We start from the raw sequence: 22,698 nt of genomic DNA on the forward strand, positions 1-22,698 counted from the left end.
ATACAAATTAATTTTCTTTCATTTCTTTTACTACAAATTTTCCATAAACAAAAGATGGCGACTCCGCTGGGGACAAACTTCTCTGACGAAGAAGTGGTGGCGCAATCCGATGTTCATCTCACTGGAGCCACGGTTGAAACTCTCGTCATAGAGTTCGATCAAGCCAAGTATGAGGAAGCCCTCTCCTCCGGATCCCTTAGCCCCAAGGCTATACGCAAGATCCACAAAGTCTTCAAAGAGACTAAAGCTCCAACTGCTCCAATTGCAGCCGAACCGCCTAAGGAAGACTGCTCGGACAGCCCCTCCCCCGATGGAGTGGGCTCAGCTTCAGCCAAACCTGCGCCAAGACGACGGGTATCGGGTTGAAAGATGCCAATTGAGGCGACAAAGGCCTTCAAGCAGGCTAAGAAGAATGCCGATCGACGGAGGAGGAGATCCTTACGACGAGCACATCTCCGAGAATGCCGATCCTCAAGTCAACACGAGCTTCGTGTTTGTGAGCCTAAACGCAACCATGTGCTCTGCGTTTCTGCTTCAGAACGCAAGCCTCGCGTCCATGAGCCCAAACATAGGCTATGTGTGAATAAGACTGAACGCAGCCCTCAGAACTGTGTTTCACCAACAACACCTGGAGCTCAGGCATGCGTTCGGATGTCGAAATTCAATATCGAACATGGTGTATACCGTGAATTTTCAGGGCGCTGCCCCGAACCCCGTCGGGGGGTATTCCATCCCCCCGGACCCCCTGGCTAGGGGCGCGTCGCCCACTGGACCCCCGGCTCGCTGACCGGTCAGCGAGACCCCCGAATACTCTGCGTAGCGCGACTAGGTTGATGGGCGGATATAAGAAGTTCATGGATTCAAGGCATCTCAATCAGATCCATGTTCACCAAGAGCCAGTCCTGTCCAATCATGGACTGGGGGTTCCAATTCAAACCTCACGATCAGTGAGTAGTTCTCCTCGAATCTTCACAACAGATTTAAGAAAGTTCATATCGAGAGAAAGACCGATGCAACAAATCAGTCGTTCATTCCAATGTGAACGACTGATTCCTACGGTCCTCTCGAGATGTCAATGCTGCTCATATGCAGCCAAACTGTTGGTGTTCGACCAATTTACGAACGTTGCTTTGCCCAACCAACAACGACGTTCTCACAGGAAGAAGTCTCCAGAGACTGAATATCCTGGGGTCACTATCAATGTGATCAGCAGAGGGAAAGCCTCAGGTCCTAGTTCTGACGACTCTGAGATAAGTCGTTCACTGACCGTTAGAGAAATCACTAACGAGTTTGAAGGAATCTACCAACGCACTCGGACGTGAACAGGAGCCATTCCCCCTGTCAACTATCGGAGATTAGCAACAGGAACTAATTCCGATGATGAACACTCAGCCATTGCGGAGTCTCAATCATCAAGCTCTTTCATTGGGCATGAGAGCTTCACCCACATGGCAGAACATTCTGAAGATCTTTCAAAGAGGGTTACTGAGCAAGACGTCATGCTCAAATCACAGCAGAAGACCATCAATGAACTCATGGCCCTATTGACTCAACTCGTCGCATACAAGGCCAAATCTTAAAAGACATATTCGCCACCCAGGCAAGAATCTTCCCGGAGAGGAAAAACGTCTTCATCCCGACCTCACACAAGCGAAGGGAAGAGAAAAGTGGTTGATGACACGGCTTCTGACCAAGAAGCCCACAACCTAGAATCTTCCTCTGATGAAGGAAGAGAGACGAAGAACGAGCAGAATCTCCAGTCTGTCAAAATGGAAGAATTGGAAGCCCGCCTTAATATCATTGCCAACCAAAGTGACGCTCCAAGACGAGGGAGTTCAGACCCTATCCTGGGCTGAATGGATGCAGCCCCTTATCCTCCAAAATTTGAAGTCCCGACGCTACAAACTTTTGACGGCACGGGATCACTGAACCAACATATCTATCATTTTAAGTCACAGACTGGGAATGTGATATCAAATGATGCCATACTGGCTCGATTGTTCATTAGCACCCTCAAGGGAGTTGCTTTTGAATGGTTCAGAAAATTGCCTACTGGATGTATCCAAAAATGGACAGATTTAGAGAGACTCTTCCTGTCAAGATTCTTTGAAGAGGATACAGAAGTCTACATCCATACCTCCTCGCCACTAAGCAAAAGAAGAGGGAGTCCGTCAAAGCTTTCGTCAAGAGGTTCCGAAGCATGGCTCTTCGATGCCCGACAGGTATGACACAGTCTACCTTAGTAGAGACCTGTCGACACAACTTACAGACCAACCTTCTAGCACAAATGAGGGTTGCAGAATGCCGTTCTTAGAGACAACTAATCTCTCAAGGCAAACAGGCTCAAAAGATTATTACCAGGATCAAAGCTGAAGAACAAAGTAGGCAGGATCAACCTGAGCAATCGGACCAAGCCCAACATTCACCTGAGCAATCGGACCAAGCTCACTCTTCCCAGTCAGAACCGGAAGATACTACGATCACTGAAGCTAATCCTCTTCAATAGGATGGTCCCCCACCAATCCTCTTCAAGTAGGATGGCGGGACCACCAAAACTATCACGTTAACCGTCACCTCTGATGGTCCTTTTCCTCCAAATTCTCCCACCAATCCTCTTTAAGTAGGATGGCGGGTCCACCAAAACTATCACGTTAACCGTCACCTCTGATAGTCATTTTCCTCCAAATTCCCCCACAAATCCTCTTCAAGTAGGATGGCGGGTCCACCAATACTATCATGTTAACCATCATCTCTGATAGTCCTTTTCCTCCAAATTCCCCCACCAATCCTCTTCAAGTAGGATGGCGGGTCCACAAAACTATCACGTTAACAGTTACCTCTGATAGTCAAACTCATCAGATAATGGCCTACCAGGTGATGTACCTCTATTCCGACTTCATGGATAGTGCCCCACTAGGTGATGTGCCTTGTCTACCTCTTTTTATTCCCCTGCTAAGTCTTAATCAAGACTGGGGGTTGGTTACTTGGAATCCATTGGATTAAGAGTAATAAATCTTTCACATCGTCAAGTTAACATTACACTTCTGACGATCATCACCCCACAGAGTATGAATGCAGCTTGCATCACTCCCAATTTGTCACGTTAACAATACACCTCTGACAATCAACCTATCACTCCTCTTCAATAAGATGATAGGTCCTCAAAATTGCTCAAATCGCAATCTTCCCCAGCAAGACACTAAGTCTTCAAAATACTATCGCTTCTGATGATAAACTCACCTAGCAAGTCTCCCCAGCGAGACGCTAATTCCTAAAATCTTGTGCAAGTCACAAGAACAAATTCCCGTCATGTTAACATCATACCTTAAACCTCTGACAAATTAACTTATCAATCCTCTTCGATAGGATGATAAGTCCTCAAAGTTGCTCCAATCGCAACACAAATCTTGTCACGTTAATATCAAACACCTCTGACAAAATCAACTTATCGACTCTCGTCAATAGAGCGATAGGTCCTCAAAGTTGCTCCAATCGCAACACAAGTCTTGTCACGTTAATATCAAACACCTCTGACAAAATCAACTTATCGACTCTCGTCAATAGAGCGATAGGTCCTCAAAGTTTCTCCAATCGCAACACAAATCTTTTCACGTTAATATCAAACACCTCTGACAAAATCAACTTATCGACTCTCGTCAATAGAGCGATAGGTCCTCAAAGTTTCTTCGATCGCAATACAATCTTGTCACGTTAACATCACACCTCTGACAAAAACCCACTTATCAATCCTCATCAATAGGATGATAAGTCCACAAAGTTGCTCCGATCGCAACATTCTCTTGTCACGTTAATATCAAACACCTCTGACAAAATCAACTTATCGACTCTCGTCAATAGAGCGATAGGTCCTCAAAGTTGCTCCGGTCATAACACTTCCACTTATCGACTCTTGTCAATGGAGCGATAGGTCTATAAAAATACTATTAGGTTAACATCACACCTCTAACAGTAAAACCCCCCAATGAACTTGTTAATCCTTTTTCAATAAGAATAACAAGGTTTCATTATAAAATCCCCAGTGGATTAGAGATTTTCTGAAATTATCCCAGTGATAATAAAGAAAGTTTCTGAATTTCACTCTAAGTGAAAATTCACGCCAAGTTAATACTACACCTCTGGCACTTCTAATTTTCTTTCAGTGTTTCAAGTGAAAATATAACACAGGAAGAAACAGTGGCAAAGTCTACGTATTCAACATCGTAGCACCAAAAATCCATGTCTTACACGCATGGGGGATTTTATCTCGATCCCTAATTAGAGATAAGCCTACGCCTAACACGCGTTGCCGGTTAGTCTTTTTCCATAAAAATAATAAAGTCTAAGTATTCAAAATCATAGCATCAAGTCTAAGAGGATTCATTCTCTTAGCACAACGGTACATGTGGAACGGACTTAGACAATCCACATGCTAGTCCGACTCAAACGGTAGTCGGTAAAGGCTTATCAAATCCGTTGATGGCTGAAGGTTTCCCAAAAATCCTATGCACGTTTGCAGGTCCATCAGCTTAATGGATGTGAGCCGAGACTTAAAACAGATGAGCCAAAGACAAGTCTCAAAGACTTAGCCAAAAATGCACGGAAGCCACTTCCATGTCTTAAGTCAAAACGTTGAGGTCAGACCCGCGATGCAAAAACCAAACGTCGAGGTCACACCCATGTTCCAAATTCAACATGCAAGGGTGAGACCCACATCTCAAGTTCAAAATGCAGGGTCTACCCCCACATTCCAGAAGTAGGATTATGGCGCATACCTTCACACAGGTCCTACGTGGCAAATCCCTTCAATCACCATCCGAGAAAGAGGACCTTATATCTCTCATTAGAGAATATATAGATGTCTTTGCTTGGAATTACAAAGACATGCATGGTCTTGACCCGAAAGTAGCCATGCACCGTCTCAATATTGATTCGGATGCAAAACCCGTCAAACAATAGCAACGTAAGTTTCGTCCAGAGATCATGGAAGCAATTGAGTCAGAGGTTAAAAAGCTTATAGACTCGGTGTAGGCTGTCTAAAAATCACAATAGATAGCTGATCCCCATCAAACACCGATGTTGGAAGTTACAATCTGACGACTTCCAGAAGGCTACAATTTGAAGACTTTCACGTAGATCGATGAATGTTATAATCTGACGACCTTCACAACAATTGATGAAAGCTCTAATCAACAGCCTCCACAATCAACATCGGGAGTTACAATCTGACGACTCTAACATATCAGAGAGCTAAAGTAAAGATTAAAAAATAACGATCTTTGCAACACTTCGACAGAAAGAGACTACAAATCGACGGCCTCTTCAAAACAAGACGTGGAAGTCCTCCCCGCGTACCAGCATCAAGATGCGCCGCGTTCATAGCCATGAACGCAGCTCAAACGCAGCTCTAAAAGCTGCAAACATAGCTCATGTTCATAGCCACGAACGCAGCTCAGACACAACTTCCAAATCGCTGCAAACGTAGCTCAAACGCAGCTCCCAATGCTGCCAACGCAGCTTCCAAATCGCTACAAACGCAGCTCAGATCCGCTGCCAAACGCAACCAACGCAGCTTCTATCCGCTGCCAAACGCAGCTTCCATCCGCTGCCAAACGCAGCTTCCAAGCCGCCAAACGCAGCTTCCAACAAGATGCCAACGCAGGCTTCTATCCGCTGCCAAACGCGGCTTCCATCCGCTGCCAAACGCAGCTTCCAACGTTGCCAAACGCAGCTTCCAAGCAGCCAAATGCAGCTTCCAATAAGATGCCAACACAGCTTCCAGCCGCTGCGTCTGAGCTTTCAGACACTACGTTCAAGCTTCCAGACATTGCGTTTAAACGCAGAATTCACACCAGAACGCGGGCCTGCGTTTGACTCGTTCAAACACAGCTGAACGGTTCCAAAACCGTTTCCCACGATCTGAGGGGATCATAACTCCACTCAGGAGTGATTTAAGAGGCGGTTACATCCCATTAGCCCCACTTAGGAGCGAATTAAGGAGGTGATTACACCCCTTAATTCCCTATAAATAACTAAAAATCAATTCAGTTCAGGGTCGGTCTGTTGGAACTTCTTGACAGCGAAAAGAGGATCCTTCATCCTTCGGTTGGAGCTTTGGAGATCAGCAACAAGATCTTCTTCATCCTTGGCTTATAACCGACTTTCGGTTAAATCAACTCTTTCATAGAGTTTTAAACTCGTTCAGAGTTCTCCACAACGTCAAATCGTGAGGAGAAGACCACGTTCCAGTGAAACAAGACATCGGATCGTCAACGGGGAGCAAATTCGACGCAAGCATTCGAAGGAGGCACTCCATCGCCACCGTAAAGAACCCAGAAATAAACAAATGAGAGAATCCAGATCATTCTCTTCTCTTTTGTAATCAGGAAATCCAATTGTAACTGAGATTAAAGGAATACAAATTAATTTTCTTTCATTTTTTTTACTGCAAATTTTCCACAAACAAGTGAAAGTTAACATATTATGAGATTTAATAGTGTATGGTAACTTGAAGATTATGCACATAATCTGTATATATTATGCACACAATAACCTTAAGATTATGTACATATTATGTACCATAATATTCAGGTTTTGATAGACATAATTTATATATAATCTTTAGTTTATTATGTACATCAAGTAATTTGAATGAACTTGTACATATTCACATGATAGCCATAATACATTTCACATACAATCGTAATAAATTATACCAAAATTGATCACTAAATAGACACAATACATTTCATTCCATTTTGATCAAAGTACAACCAAACCACGGTTCTCTTTCCTCCCCGGTAACCTTTCATCCTATAGAACAATAAATAAAATAACAGCATCATCTTACATCAATCTCTTAACATCACAAAAATAATCACAAACCAGTACAACTACATGCAGATAGACCCCATCACAAATCTAAATGTTGTTTCTTTAAGCTCAGGAAAACCACCAGCACTCACACACATACAAAATTATGGAAGAAGAGAGAACTTCCACAGCCTGTGTAATTTTACAATGAACAAAATTTTGAAATGTTCCTGCATCAAAACAAACATTTAAATATGGGTGTTCTTCCACACAAAAGCTGGCCTACAGCTATATCAGAGTAGCCAATGGGCATGTACTATGTTATGCAACCCATAACGAGCTACTGAAGATTTTTTGAATACACCTACGTCAGAATGGGAAATGAACTTCTCAAAGCATAGGAATAAAGAATGCTTGAATTTCAATACTTGCCTGTAAGTAGTTTTTTATGCAATGGTTTAGTCACCTGTTTATAAAAACTATTTCATCAAACTGACCAACAAAAATCAAGTGTATAGTTGAGATAGGTAAGTCCAAACAAAAAGAGTACCTCAGGTCCATTGGCAAGAGAATGCACAAGGATGTCGATGCTTCCAAAGTCGTTTTCCAGTCTCAGCTACTTCCTGATAAGGGGAAACCACTATGATATTGTTGACTCGTCAAAGTGGCAAATTCTCTAACTATAGATGTTTATAAGCAGTTGAAATAAGAACCAATAATCAAAAGTATCATAAACAGTATCTAGAGGATATACTTTAGTAATTTCCATCAGAGATCCATTTGGTAACCTGCACGCACCAATGCACATCTTTTGTTCAGTTAATAAATTCTAAAATTTGATTACAGGGAATACAAATAAAGTATAATGAATGTAAACTATTGTGTACACACGCGTGATTTATCAAATTTCCCACGTCGTAGGGTTGTCTCAAAAATGTTCAACGCCATGAGGAATAAAACATCTATTGTTATAAACTGGTAAAACCTCAATTATGCTATATGACCAATAGACAATAGGATTATAAGTGCAGATTCACATACAGGAACCCATGCTTCAACAAGAATTTCAGCACCTGCAGCAGCAAGAGCCTTTGTAATTGCCCAACCATACCCATTGTCATCAGCAACTCCCGCAATAAATGCTCTTTTACGTGAGGGAGGAGTTAGAACGCAAACATCATTTTGTCAATATGTGATTGAGCTGAGAAAGAAAATTCATGCAGGTATGCATAACATAATAATAGCAATGAACATAACATAAGTCAAGTAGAAAAATTTATGGCACGGACATAGTATATATATATAGTTGTGGTCTCAGAACACTATCATATTCATGGTCTCAAAAAATTATAGAAGAGTTTGTGATAGACAGGACATTCGTTGCTTGTGCCTGAAAATAAAATAGATGAAGGCAACAAAGCAAGGGCAAATAAAGAACTAAATCAAAGTCAAGATAGTATTAATTTATTATTAAAAAAATAAAAATTGTCAAAGAGAATAGCAGATTTATGTTATTTACCAAACAACACAACAAGAATTGATGCAAAATGAATGCAAATAAACCTACAGGCTACAACAGATATTATACCTCTTAAATCAATAGCCAAACCTGCCGCATCCCCTTTGTCACTTTCACTTGACATGGCGCTTGTAGCAACCTTATTAAACTTCTGAGAAGTAGATCTTTGGAGAGGAGACTGAACAATTGGCATACTACACAAACTTTTGAATTTTTTTCTGCTGGTTATTTTAGAATCCAACATAGAGACTGCTGATTTTGATGCCAACAACCTATGATTAGCGGGTTCGTCGACAGCTTCGCGAGGGGACGCCGCGACGGTGGTCGACGGGGAGGCGGTGGGAGGCGATGGAGTCGACGATGACCTGCTGGATGGAGAGGCGGGTGAGGTCCCAGTCACTGGGAGGGGCAGGGGGAGGGGGAGGAGGGCGAGGAGATTGACTGGAGGAGGAGAAAGCCACAGAGGAGGAGGAGAAGAAGATAAGGGAATAAGTATTTTCGGAATGTTTTGGGATGATTTTATAGGAGAGTGTGAAAAACATTTTTTTTTTGTTTTTGGGGTTAAAAAGCAAGGGAAAAACATTGAGAGGTTGGGTCACATCCCCTTTATTTTTTTGGGGCCTGGACACAATTTTCTCTAAAAGTTTTACTTGGCATACGATGCTAAAGATTTTGAGGTCTACAAATTCGACCTAAAATGAAGACATTAAAGTATGTACATTTCAGAAACAGATCCTTCAACATCCGCAATATTTCTGAAACGGAAGCATAAATGCTTGATCTTTTCCACTAAAAACCTATAAAAAATATTATGCTTCTACATGCAAAGAAATGGCCGTTGGAAGCACAAAAAGTAAGAATGGGATACCTGTCATTTAATGGATAAGACCTCTACATATATATATGAAGACACCAAGTACAACATTAAATAAATTTTCCACTTTGTAGAACATCCTGCAAGAATGAAACATGCAGATCTTGAAATGACTATAGATTCTTTGCCACTATTTCAAAGAATAAAGATGACATATTGGTTGTTTTAGACAGAAAGAGGAGAAAGAAACAAAAAATTTAATTATGAAAATTTCATATAAAGAAACAAAATAAAAATAAAAATAAAATAAAAATAAAATAAAAATAAAATAAAAATAAAGCTCATCGTGTATGAAATTACATCTGTGTAAATATCCTATTGTCAATTCCAAGAAAAATAAAACTCATATATTTATTCTCATATTTTAAAAGTGGAAACTTTAAAGTACTTAACCGCAATCAAACAAAACCGGTGGTACTTGTTGTGGATTCAGACCAAGATAAGGCTCACATGAATTAAAATTCTATCTAGAAAAGGATTTGGAGGATCTAGTTGTAATAAGAATAGGTTTGGAGGACCTGAAAATAAAACTCCTTTATAAAGGAATTCTATTCATGAGAAACCTGTAATTTTTTTGGTGATATAGTAAATTGTGAACAGTAACCCGAGAGAGAAAAAGTGAGGAGAGAGAGAAAAAAAGAGATAGAGAGAGTGAAAGTGAGATTTCGGATACCTCGATTGTCTGATTGCAGTGATTCAAAAGCTGTAGTCTTCCGAATGATGACGCCGTCAAGAGTATGGTGTTGGTTTCTCCGCGGGTGTTGGAGATTTTTGGTGAGACGAGTTTTAGGGTTTTGGTGCCCTAGAGGTAATACTGTATCTTTCTCTTATAATTTATTCCTCAAGTTCAGGTATAACTTGGAGGGATTGTACTCTTGATTCATAGTAAAATATTTCTCTCTGGATTGCTCTACGGACGTAGGTAAGATTTGCTGAACCACGTTAAATTTTAGTGTTTGCTTGCCTGTGATATTTTCATTGGTGCTGTTAATCATTTAGTGTTTAATTTCGCAGATTAATCTCCATAAAATCCTTAACAAGGGGTATTAGAGCCCTTGTTCGAGGCATGCTTTGTGATGGAAAAGATGGAGAATTTTGGCACAATGATGAAATTGGATGGTTCCAATTGGTAAGTATGGAAGTCCAAGATGGAAGATATTCTGTATTGTAAAGATTTACATGAGCCTATTGAAGAAGATGAAGTCAAGCCAGAAAAGATGACTGATAAAGAATGGGAGAAACAACACAAGTTGGCGATCAATTATATTCGGATGTGGATCAACGTTAGTGTGTTTTTCATCATGTATCGGGTGAGACTAATGTGAAGTCTCTTTGGAAGAAGCTTGAGGATCTTTACGAGCAGAAGACCGCGGGAAACTAGGCGTTTATTATGAGGTGGTTGGTGAACTTAAAATTTAAAGAAGGAAGCAACATAGCAAGGTACTTGAATGGGTTCAAGAGTTTGATTAATCAGTTAGCTACCATGAAGATGACTATCAATGATGAGCTACATGCTTTTTTGCTATTGTGTTCTTTGCTAGACAGTTGGGAGACACTGGTTATGACAGTCAGCAATGCAACTCTAGATGGTGTGTTATCCATGAATATGGTTATTAGTAGTTTATTTAATGAGGAGACTCGGAGGAAGTCTACTAGCACAGATAACTCACAGGCACTTGTCACGAAGAACAGGGGTAGGAGCAGGTATAGATACTAGTCCAGAGGTCGTGGCACATCCAAGGGCAGATCAAAGTCTAAAAGGAGAGGTTGTTTTGATTGTGGGAAGCCAGGTCATATCAAGAAGAATTATTAGGCATTAAAGAAAGAGCAAACTGGGAACAAAGGTAAAAAGAAAGATGAGAAGAAAAAAGCTGATAGTGACACTGCAGCTACATTATCTGAGACCAATGTTATTCTCATTTGTAAGGAAGAAGACTGTATGCATGTTACAAGTCAGAATTCCGAGTGGATATTAGATATAGGAGCTACATGTCATGCTACCTCCAATCAAGACTTTTTCACGTCGTATAAAGCAGGCGACTTAGGCAATGTGAAGATGGGCAATACTAGCTACTCGAAGATTATGGAAATTGGTGATATACACTTGCAAACAGATACCGAATGCACATTGATCTTAAAGAATGTGCGACATGTTCTTAATTTGCGGCTCAACTTGATTTCGGATCTTACTTTGGACTGAATGGGATATGAAATTCAATTTGGTGGAGGAAAATGTAAAATCGCCAAAGGCTCTCTTAAGGTGGCTAGAGGAAGTATATGTTACAATTTATATAAGACTCAAACAAAGGCTTCATATGATTCTTTAAGCGTGGCTCAAGATGGTGACACTCTCAGTTTGTGGCATAGGAGGCACGGGCACATGAGTAAGAAGGGGTTGCAGATATTAGTAAAGAAGTCTCTATTTCCCTTTGTCGAAGGTTCATCACTCACCCCTTATGATTATTGTTTATTTGGCAAATAACATAGAGTTTCTTTTAGTAAGCCTTCTAAAAGAAAAGATGATATCCTAGATTTGATTTATTTTGATGTTTGTGGTCCTATTGAGGTGGAGTCCTTAGGTGGCAATAAGTATTTTATCATATTTATTAATGATGCATTATGGAGGATGTGGGTCTTCTTATTGAGGATAAAGGACCAGGTGTTTTTAGTCTTCCAGCAGTTTTATGTCATGATGGAGAAGCAAACATGAAAGAAGTTGAAGTATTTGCTCACCAATAATGGAGGAGAGTACACTTCCATTGAGTTTAGAGATTATTGCTCAAAGTATGGTATTCAGCATCAGAGGATAAAGCCCGACACACAGCAACATAATGGAGTTGCAGAAAGGTACAACATGACAATTGTGAAGAAAGTCAGATGCATAATGAAGATGGTGAAATTACCTAAGAGGTTCTATTCTAAAGTCGTTCGCACTGCATGCTACATAATCAACATGTCTCCTTCAGTTCCTTTGGGTTTTGATATTCCAGAGAGAGTTTGGTCCAAAACAGATATTTCCTATTCTCATATGAAGGTATTTGGTTGCATGGTATTTGCAGACATTCCAAAAGAGAAGAGACAGAAACTTGATGATAGAATAGTTTCTTGCATCTTCTTTGGTTATGGAGAAGATGAGTTTGGCTACAAACTATGGGATTCAGAAAATAAATGAATTATCAGACGAGCAGGTATGATTTTTTAGGAGGATCAGACTATTGTATATCTCAGGAGAGCAGAACAGTCAGAGAGTGTTGCTAGTGAGATTACAGATATGACACCCGTTTTATCTCCAGTACAATTGCATCCTACAGATATACAGCAAGTGTATGATGATGATGTTGATGATGATACTTAGATACCAGAGCAGGGAGATGGTGATCAGAATCACGAGTAGGAGGCTCCTTAGCAGGGGGAGCATCACCAGCAGCAGGAGTTTGCGGAGCCACAACTTAGGAGATCAGCTAGAGAGCATTGACCATCCACGAGATATCCTCATTCGGAGTATTCTTTGATGACAGAAAAGGAGGAGCCGAAAGCTTTTAGGAGGCACATACTCATAAAGACAAGGACAGATGATTTCAGGCTATGAAGGAAGAGATAAAGTCTCTTGAGAAGAACGATACTTATGAGTTGGTAGATTTGCCAATGTTACTTATGAAGGAAGAGATGAAGTTTCTTAAGAAGAATGATACTTATGAGTTGGTGGATTTGCCGAAGGACAGAAAAGCTTTAAAGAACAAATGAGTGTTCAAGTTAAAGATGGATGACTACAAAAAGATTCAGAAATACAAAGTCAGATTAGTGGTGAAAGGTTTTGGTCAGAAAAAGAGCATTGATTTTAATGAGATTTTTTCACTAGTTGTGAAGATGATGTCTATTAGAGTTATATTGGGGTTAGCAGCTAGTTAGACCTCGAGATTGAGCAGCTTGATGTGAAGATTGCATTCCTTCATGGTGATTTGGAGGAGGATATCTACATGGACCAGCCAGAGGGTTTTGATGTGAAGGAAAAAGAACACATGGCTTGCAGGTTGAAGAAGAGCCTCTAGGTTTGAAGCAGGCATCCAGGTAGTGGTACAAGAAATTTGATTCTTTCATGTTGAGTCATCGCTACCAAAAATTTGATTTTTTTCATGTTGAGTCATCGCTACCAGAGGATAGTTGTAGATTCGTGTGTATAGTTTAGGAGAATTTTAGATCCTAGCTTTATTATCCTTTTTCTTTATGTGGACGATATGTTGATTGTTGGTCAGGATAGTCAAATAATCTGTGGGCTAAAGAATGAGTTATTTAAATCCTTTGACATGAAGGATTTGAGCTCAACACAGTGAATTCTTGGTATGGATATTGCTCATGATAGGAAAGCCAAGAACTTGTGGTTATCATAGGAGAAATATGTTGAACGGCTACTTGATAGATTGAACATAAAAGATGTCAAGTTAGTCAGTACTCCTCTTATAGGTTATTTGAAGCTTAGCAAAAAGTTTTGCTCGACTACAGATGAGGAAAAGAGTGAGATGGAGAATATTCCTTACTCTTCAGCTTTAGGGAGTTTGATGTATGCCATAGTTTGCACTCGGCCCGATATAGCTTGCAGTTCTTATTGTGAGCAGGTTTCTTTCTAATCCAGGGAAAGTTTATTGGGAATGTGTAAAATAGATCTTAAAATATTTAAAAGGTAGTTCCAAATTATGTTTGAGTTTTGGAGGATTGAAGGCAGTATTATATGGTTTTGCAGATGCGGATATGACAGGTGATCGTGATCATAGGAAGTCTACCTCAGGTTGATTGTTCACTTTTATAGGGGGAACAATATCTTGGCAGTCCAGGTTGTAGAAGTGTGTTTCTTTATCTACAAAAGATATAGGATATATTGCAGATGCAAAAGCCGATAAAGAGATAATTTGGTTGAGAAGATTTCTGCATTAGTTAGGCTTGAAGTAGGACAATTATCAAATCTGTATTGATAGTCAAAGTGCTCCTGATTTGAGCAAGAATTCTACATTACACTCTAGAATGAAACACATTGATGTGAGATATCATTGGCTTAGACAAGCCATTGAGAAAGAAGAGCTAAAGCTACAGAAAATTCACACAGATAAAAATCTAGCAGATTTTTTAACGAAGACCGTTTTTAGAGAGAAGATCGAGTTGTATCGGCGATTGGCCTGCATGAACTCCCATTGAGGAATTATAGATTGGCATACCCCCTTGTTGGGCTGAAGTGGGAGATTGTTGTGGGTCCAACCCAAGATAAAACCCAATATATCCTACAAAAGATATAGGATATATTGCAGATGCAAAAGCCGATAAAGAGATAATTTGGTTGAGAAGATTTCCTACAAAAGATATAGGATATATTGCAGATGCAAAAGCCGATAAAGAGATAATTTGGTTGAGAAGATTTCTGCATTAGTTAGGCTTGAAGTAGGACAATTATCAAATCTGTATTGATAGTCAAAGTACTCCTGATTTGAGCAAGAATTCTACATTACACTCTAGAATGAAACACATTGATGTGAGATATCATTGGCTTAGACAAACCATTGAGAAAGAAGAGCTAAAGCTACAGAAAATTCACACAGATAAAAATCTAGCAGATTTTTTAACGAAGACCGTTTTTAGAGAGAAGATCGAGTTGTATCGGCGATTGGCCTGCATGAACTCCCATTGAGGAATTATAGATTGGCATACCCCCTTGTTGGGCTGAAGTGGGAGATTGTTGTGGGTCCAACCCAAGATAAAACCCACTTGAGGTCCACATGAATTAAAATCCTATCTAGGAGAGGGTTTGGAGGATCTAGTTGTAATAGGAATAGGTTTGGAGGACCTGAAAATAAAATTTCTTTATAAAGGAATTCTATTCATGAGAAACCTATAATTTTTTTGATGCTATAGTAAACCGTGAACAATAACCCGAGAAAGAAAAAGTGGGGGCAGAGAGAGAGAGAGAGAGAGAGAGAGATTTCAAATAGCTCGGTTATCCGATTGTAATAATTCAAAAGTCGTTATCTTCAGAACGACGACGCCGTCAAGAGTACGGTGTTGGTTTCTCCATGGGTATTGGAAATTTTAGTGAGACGGGTTTTAGGATTTTTATGCCCTAGAGGTAATACTGTATCTTTCTCTTGTGATTTAATCCTCAAGTTCAGGTGTAACTTGGAGGGATTATACTCTTGACTCATAGTAAAATATTTCTCTCTAGATTGCTCCATGGACGTAGGCACGATTTGCCGAACCACGTTAAATCTTGGTGTTTGCTTGCCTGTGGTATTTTCATTGGTGCCGTTATTCGTTTAGTGTTTAATTCCAGAGATTAATCTCTATAAAACCCCTAACAATATTTATGTGCAAAATAGGTAAAACTATAGGGTATTTAAGTGCAATTATGCCTAATAAATTTTTAATAATAACTTTTTTATTTTAAAGCATTATATATGGAACGTTATGATGCATCTATATGATACTATGCTTTAATAACTCATCCAGAAAGTCTAAAGAAAATATAACCGACACCGACCTCATTGTTTAAATGAATCGCAACTCTCAGAGAGTTCTTACAAAAGTCTTTTCTTCACCTTGCTCCTTCAAACGGCAAAAATTAAATCTTAGTGATGTAGAAAACTTAAAAATATAAAACAAATGTAAACAAAAGACTGAGACAACTTGGTAGGATTCCTCTGTCCTCCGCCTCCTCTGCCCCACCACTCATTCTCTTCCTCTTCTCATGCCTTTAGCTATTTTGTCGTTTAAACTTGTTGGTGACCGGGGTTTTTGTGTGCTGAGTTCATGTTTTGATCGTTTTCGAAAGGATATTTTATAGCGAAGAGAGCTGGAGCAGGTTACTAATATGGCGATAAGGGAAAGATGAAAATTATATTGTTATTGGTATGATCAATAAGAAGGATTAGTGGAGATGATGGATCAAATGAGGAGGTGTCCATTTAATGAGAAGTTGCGAGGAATCTAGTTGGAGGTCGTGAGAAGGATTCGAATTAATGGGTGTAGTTTACTTTTGTATGTATTTATGAGTGTTATTTGTTGGGCATGTGTTTTATGGGTGCATGTACGTGTTGTGGGGTGCATTTCGAAAGAAAATATATTGACATCCAACATAGTACATTAGTACTAGTATAGTGCACGTGTATGTGTACGTACCTATTAAATATTAGAAATAAGTTAAGTGTAAATAATATTTGTTGATTTAATGTATCAAATTATTATTTATATATCAATATATATAAATTATTATGGTGTTTATATGTACCCCTGAAACCATGCATATAAATTACCCCCAACTTATCAATTTGGTAAAAGAAAACCCATTAAATCAACAAACTTATCAAATTATTAGATAAAGTGAAATATTAATTTGATCAACTTTAATCCTCACTCAAAAAATTAATCATTTAATAAAGTTTTCTAACTTTTCATTTTAAAAAGTTAGATGAATGACAAAACCCAAGCATAGCTAACTTGAAGGGCAAAGCAAAAATTATAATGACTTATATATGGTTTTTAAAATATATAACGTTTTTAAAACATATAACGTTATATTTCTATTTAAGTTCAAAAATAAAGAAGATATGAATGAAATTCTTATCAATGGACCTTGGTTTTTTGCCTCTAGACCTCTTTTATTAAAGACATGGTCAATGGGAGAGAATTTTAACAAAGTTGATGAATGCATTTATCTTATGTGGATACAATTACCTGTACTTAAGCTAAATCTGTGGAATGAAAAGGGTTTTAATTGAAGTGAGAATACCCTTCTCTCTTCCTAATCAGATTGCAATACAAGGTCCAAATGGCAAGCAATATAATCAAAAGGTGATTTATGAGTTGAAACCTAAATGGTGTGATCATTGTAAACAAGTGGGTCATGACACCATATATTGTAAGAGGAAGCCTTGTTGGCCTTCTAGTTTTGATGATGTTTAACAAACAATTTACTTCTAATGTTGTTTGTCTAGTATTTGTGTTTTCTTATTTATTATAGACAAACAACGTAGTTAGAGGATGGATGGAATAGCGCTTCAACGACGATATCCAATGGAGGTTGGAGGAATAATGGAGTGAAGCATCGTACAATTCAAGTTCAAGATCCAAGTTTAGCTTCATCCGCAACATGTACCAAGTATATATACATGCATAGTTTTTGGTTTCTCATGTTTATAAATATGAGATTACATATTTCATATTTATTATTTTGATTTGGTTTAACCACTTAGATATGAAACAAATATATTTTCATATACATACTCCTATGTTTCATTCTCTAATGTATTTGTGAAAATATCATATTCTTAGTTTTTGGACTTATCAATAATCATATACATATTTTATTAAGTCTACAAAATCATTGTGCAGAGTTTCAAAACATGGTTTAGCCTAAATGTCAAAATTCATATATTTACATTTTCGTGTTTTGGACTATTTTGCAAAATGATGATATTTTTCATTTGGGAAGTCCTTTTTGAAAACCAGTCATTGTAGCATATTTATTATCATGTCTACAATCTTTCCTGTCTTACATTTTTTGGAATTTATTTGATATTTTTAAACAGTGTTTTAAAATCAGGAAATCAGATTTTCATATATCAGATTTCGGTCGACCGATCCGATCGACCGCTCATATGTTCAGCCATCAGTGGGTAGCAGAGAGTTTGTCGGTCAACCGGTCCGGTCGACCGAGAGCTCCATCGGTCAACCGCAGGAATTTCTGGTCGACCGCCAATGTGACCGTTGCTTTCCCAACAGCTATTTCCTGAGCTGATTTTTTCTGGGCTTTTGGACTTTTGCTTGGGGGTTTTGGCTGAGTTTTTGAGTGGGTATAAATACTCTATTGCTGCTCTCTTTCAAGAAAAATCTAAGAAGTTTTTAAAGAAGTTTTTAAACAAGGGTTTAAACTTGTTTAGTGTTTGTTTAAGTTTGTTTTAAGAAGCTTTTAAGCATTTGAGTGTTTCGGTTTTGTGAATCAATTCCACAAGAGCTTGAGGAGATTATCTATTAAAGTTTGAGCTTCCAACTATCCTCCCTCCATCTCTTGTTATCAATCGAGCAGTTTTCTAAACTCAAACTCTAGCTTTACATTTATATACTTGTTTGATTATCATTGTTCTTAAGCTAGATTTTATATTTGAGTTTAGTTTGATTTTGATTTCACTCATTGTTATACACACCCACTTTGAGCTTATTGTATTTGCATACATAGTATATTAGGGTTGTGAGAGATTGTAACATTGAGTTGTGCTTAATTGAGTTCTCCCCTTGTATGAGAGAACAAATCATTTATTGTTACATTGTGAGATTGTAAGGTTTTCGGTGAGCTAGAAAACCGAGTGTGTTGTGAAGTTTTCGGTGAAATAGAAAATCGATTGTGATGAGTGACGTTGTTCGGTGAGCGTTGAAAACCGACACTGTGAGGTGTAAACGTTATTCGAGTGAGCGTAGAAAACCCGGTTGTGATAGTGGATTTCTCCCAGGGAGTGGGGAGCGGAGACGTAGGACGGAAGGTCCGAACTCCGTGATCATATCTTATATTTGAGTGTGCTTTGGCGTTTATTTATACTTGTGTTTATATTTCATGTCGCATTTGTCATTAGCTCATTATTTATATGATCCACTATCTAGTTCATATTGTTTATTCCTTGTGTTAGTTTTATATCCTTGCATATATATATTCATCATATAGGATATATCTCTTTGTTCATATTGCTTATCCTAGCTTATATAGTTGTTATATTTCATACTTGCTAGGATAACTTGTTAATTAATTTTAATTGTCATTTAAATCGGATTAGATTAGCATAAGACCCTAATCACCCCCCTCTAGGGTTTAACAATTGGTATCAGAGCTTGATACTCTTTGATTTAAGGACTAATCGCCTTGAGTTAAAGATCCAAGTTATCTTTTTTGGGCTAATCTTGTTTTGATTTTATTTGTATCTTGCTTGCATACATTTCCTTATTATGAATATGAATGATGCATCTTGTTTAGGCTATGATTCTAGTGTTGCTCCTAGATTAGATAATTTCCCCTATGCCCAATGGTGTGTTAGATTTAAACTTTTTGTTCAATCTAAACACTTTGATTTATGGGAAATTATAGATGATGCTTATATTGTGCCCACTTTGGAGAAATCTAAGTGGAATAAGAATGATCATCGTATGTTTATAATGAACAATATTTTGTTAGAATATTTGCTAAATGCTTTTAATTCATCTATGTCTAACAAGTTCGTTCATTTTGATAGTGCTTACAAACTTTGGAAATTTATAGAAGCACATCAAGGGAACTTGGAGGTAATCCAACAAGCTTTGGAGGATCCGACTTCAAGTTCATACGGAGCTTCATGCACACGGCCACTAGGCGATAGCCCTAGTGAGGTTTGCGAGTGCGAATCTATTAATGATTTACCTAATGATGAACTTGCTTGTGCTAGTGAAAAATTGTTGCATGCCTTTAACAAATTACATAAAGATTTTGTTGATTTACAATGCAAGCATGATAATTTAAAATCCGATCATGAGAAGCTAGTGTCCAAGTTTGATGTCATTGAAAATAAAAATACTTTGCTTAAAGAAAGCAATGACTTATTAAATTTGGAAAATGAAAATTTGATCTCATCTATTGCTAGCCTATCTCATGCTAAGATTGATGCCATGTTAGAAGTAGAGAACATAAAGAATGATACAGCTTCTTTTATAAATAACTATTTATGTTCTACTTCTAAAGATGCATATGTGCCTAAAAATGAAGATTTGAATCTTATGAAAAATAGTATTTAATCTTTAGATTCAACTTTGAGAACATGCATTAATAATCATAAGAGGCTTATGGATATATGTACCAAGACTAAGTCAAAATCATCCACTCATTATGCACACATGTATAGCAAAATTTACAAATGCTCTATTTGCGGCCGAAAATATCATTTATCTAAATTTTGTTATGGTGCACACAAACATAAGAATTCTAATGCTCCTTGTGCATCTCATGTAGCTTCTTCATCTTGTACACTTACACATTCACATGCTCATTCTCACAAAGTTCATCATAAGCATGCTAATGTGTTTAAATGTGATCTTTGTGGACGTTTTGGCCATTTGGCAAAATTTTGCTATGATTTAAAAAAGACTTCACCTTTGCCAAATGATTTTATTAAGCCACAAAAGTTTAAATGTGATGTTTGTGGTAGGTTTGGACATCTTGCTAAATTTTGTTTTGATGTGCAAAAAGTTCCTATTTTGCAAAATGCTCCAAACAAACCATCTTTGTTTAATGATGTTTCTCATTTGCGAAATAATTTAAAAGAAAAATCTTTTATTTGCAAATGATTCTCGTGCACGCCCACTTGGTCAACACAAATCATTTAACCTCTTTCATTGCACGTATTGCAATCAGAAGGGTCATTTGAGCGATTATTGCTTTGACCGTGTTAGTGCACCACATATGCCTAAGAAGGTTCATAACCCTAAGGCTTTGAGCTTTAATGATAGGGGTCATGTCCCTAAATCTTTTGGTACCAAGAGTTCTTGGGTACCAAAACAAATTTAAATTTTAAACCAAGATTTTTAGCGTTCTTATTTTTCCTTTTCTTGGTTTTTGAAAATTATATCTTAAAATTTTTGGTTATGAAAACAAATTTTCTTTGATCAAATTTGTTTTTATTTGAAAACTTTTTACATGATTCTCATGTTTCTCTTCTTTTGATTTCATAAATCTATTTTATACATTGGCTTTTATGATATGAGACAATATGTTCATCTTGATATATTTATATATGTTCTCATTATCTCTTGAATGTGAGTGATTTTTGGCATATTATTTATGCTTGCTCACATGTTTGCCATGATCTTTTATTGCTTATATTTCATATGGCTTTTTGATAGGGGGAGCCATTCCCTATACTTGTTTGATACTCACCTATGCTTATTGATAGGGGGAGCTTTCGCTCTCTTAATTCTTTTGTCTCCTTTTTGATGTTGTCAAAGGGGGAGAAATATTGTCAGTATATCATTTCTTTCTTATATGCCTGATATATTATACTTTGTATATTCATTTCCTTTCATGCATATATTCTTTTTTATAAATTGTTTGTCATCATCAAAAGGGGAGAGATTGTTGGCCTTCTTGTTTTAATGATGTTTAACAAATAATTTACTTCTAATGTTGTTTGTCTAGTATTTGTGTTTTCTTATTTATTATAGACAAACAACGTAGTTGGAGGATGGATGGAATAGCGTTTCAACGACGATATCCAATGAAGGTTGGAGGAATAGTGGAGTGAAGCATCGTACAATTCAAGTTTAAGATCCAAGTTTAGCTTCATCCGCAACGTGTACCAAGTTGAGCTCAATGAAGATCAAGATCATAGCTTGGGTAATTTAGTTTAAAATTTAATTATGTGTGTTATATACTCTAAGCTCAATATCTTATACACACACATTTATTGGTTTCTTCGTATATATATATAGTGTTCTCATGTTTATAAATATGAGATTATATATTTCATATTTATTATTGTGATTTGGTTTAACTACTTAGATATGAAACAAATATATTTTCATATACATACTCCTATGTTTCATTCTCTAATGTATTTGTGAAAATATCATATTCTTAGTTTTTGGACTTATTAATAATCATATACATATTTTATTAAGTCTACAAAATTATTGTGCAGAGTTTCAAAACATAGTTTAGCCTAAATGTCAAAATTCATATGTTTACATTTTCGTGTTTTGGACTATTTTGCAAAATGATGATATTTTTCATTTAGGAAGTCCTTTTTGGAAACCAGTCATTGTAGCATGTTTATTATCATGTCTACAATCATTCCCCAAAGTCTTATATTTTTTGGAATTTATTTGATATTTTTAAACAGTGTTTTAAAATCAGGAAATCAGATTTTCATATATCAGATTTCGGTCGACCGATCCGGTCGACCGCTCATATGTTCAGCCGTTAGTGGGCAGCAGAGAGTTTGTCGCTCGACCGGTCCGGTCGACCGAGAGCTCCATCGGTCGACCGCAGGAATTTCCGGTCGACCGCCAATGTGACCGTTGCTTTCCCAACGGCTATTTCCTGAGTTGATTTTTTCTGGGCTTTTTGGACTTTTGCTTGGGGGTTTTGGCTGAGCTTTTGAGTGGGTATAAATACCTTATTGCTGCTCTCTTTTAAGAAAAATCTAAGAAGTTTTTAAAGAAGTTTTTAAACAAGGGTTTAAACTTGTTTAGTGTTTGTTTAAGTTTGTTTTAAGAAGCTTTTAAGCATTTGAGTGTTTCGGTTTTGTGAATCAATTCCACAAGAGCTTGAGGAGATTATCTATTGAAGTTTGATCTTCCAACTATCCTCCCTCCATCTCTTGTTATCAATTGAGAAGTTTTCTAAACTCAAACTCTAGCTTTACATTTATATACTTGTTTGATTATCATTGTTCTTAAGCTAGATTTTATATTTGAGTTTAGTTTGATTTTGATTTCACTCATT

At 37.7% G+C, this 22,698-nt stretch overlaps 1 long non-coding RNA gene across 1 annotated transcript; it reads right to left on the minus strand.

The window, feature by feature from the left end:
• Nucleotides 6,738-7,945, minus strand: LOC109836036. Its single transcript, XR_002245795.1, has 3 exons — nt 7,852-7,945; nt 7,361-7,598; nt 6,738-7,276 (listed from the first exon to the last, which is right to left on the minus strand). It is a non-coding gene; the product is annotated as an uncharacterized LOC109836036 (long non-coding RNA).

This window comes from Asparagus officinalis, chromosome 4 (genome assembly GCF_001876935.1).
Source record: "Asparagus officinalis chromosome 4, Aspof.V1, whole genome shotgun sequence".
NCBI lineage: Eukaryota > Viridiplantae > Streptophyta > Magnoliopsida > Asparagales > Asparagaceae > Asparagus > Asparagus officinalis.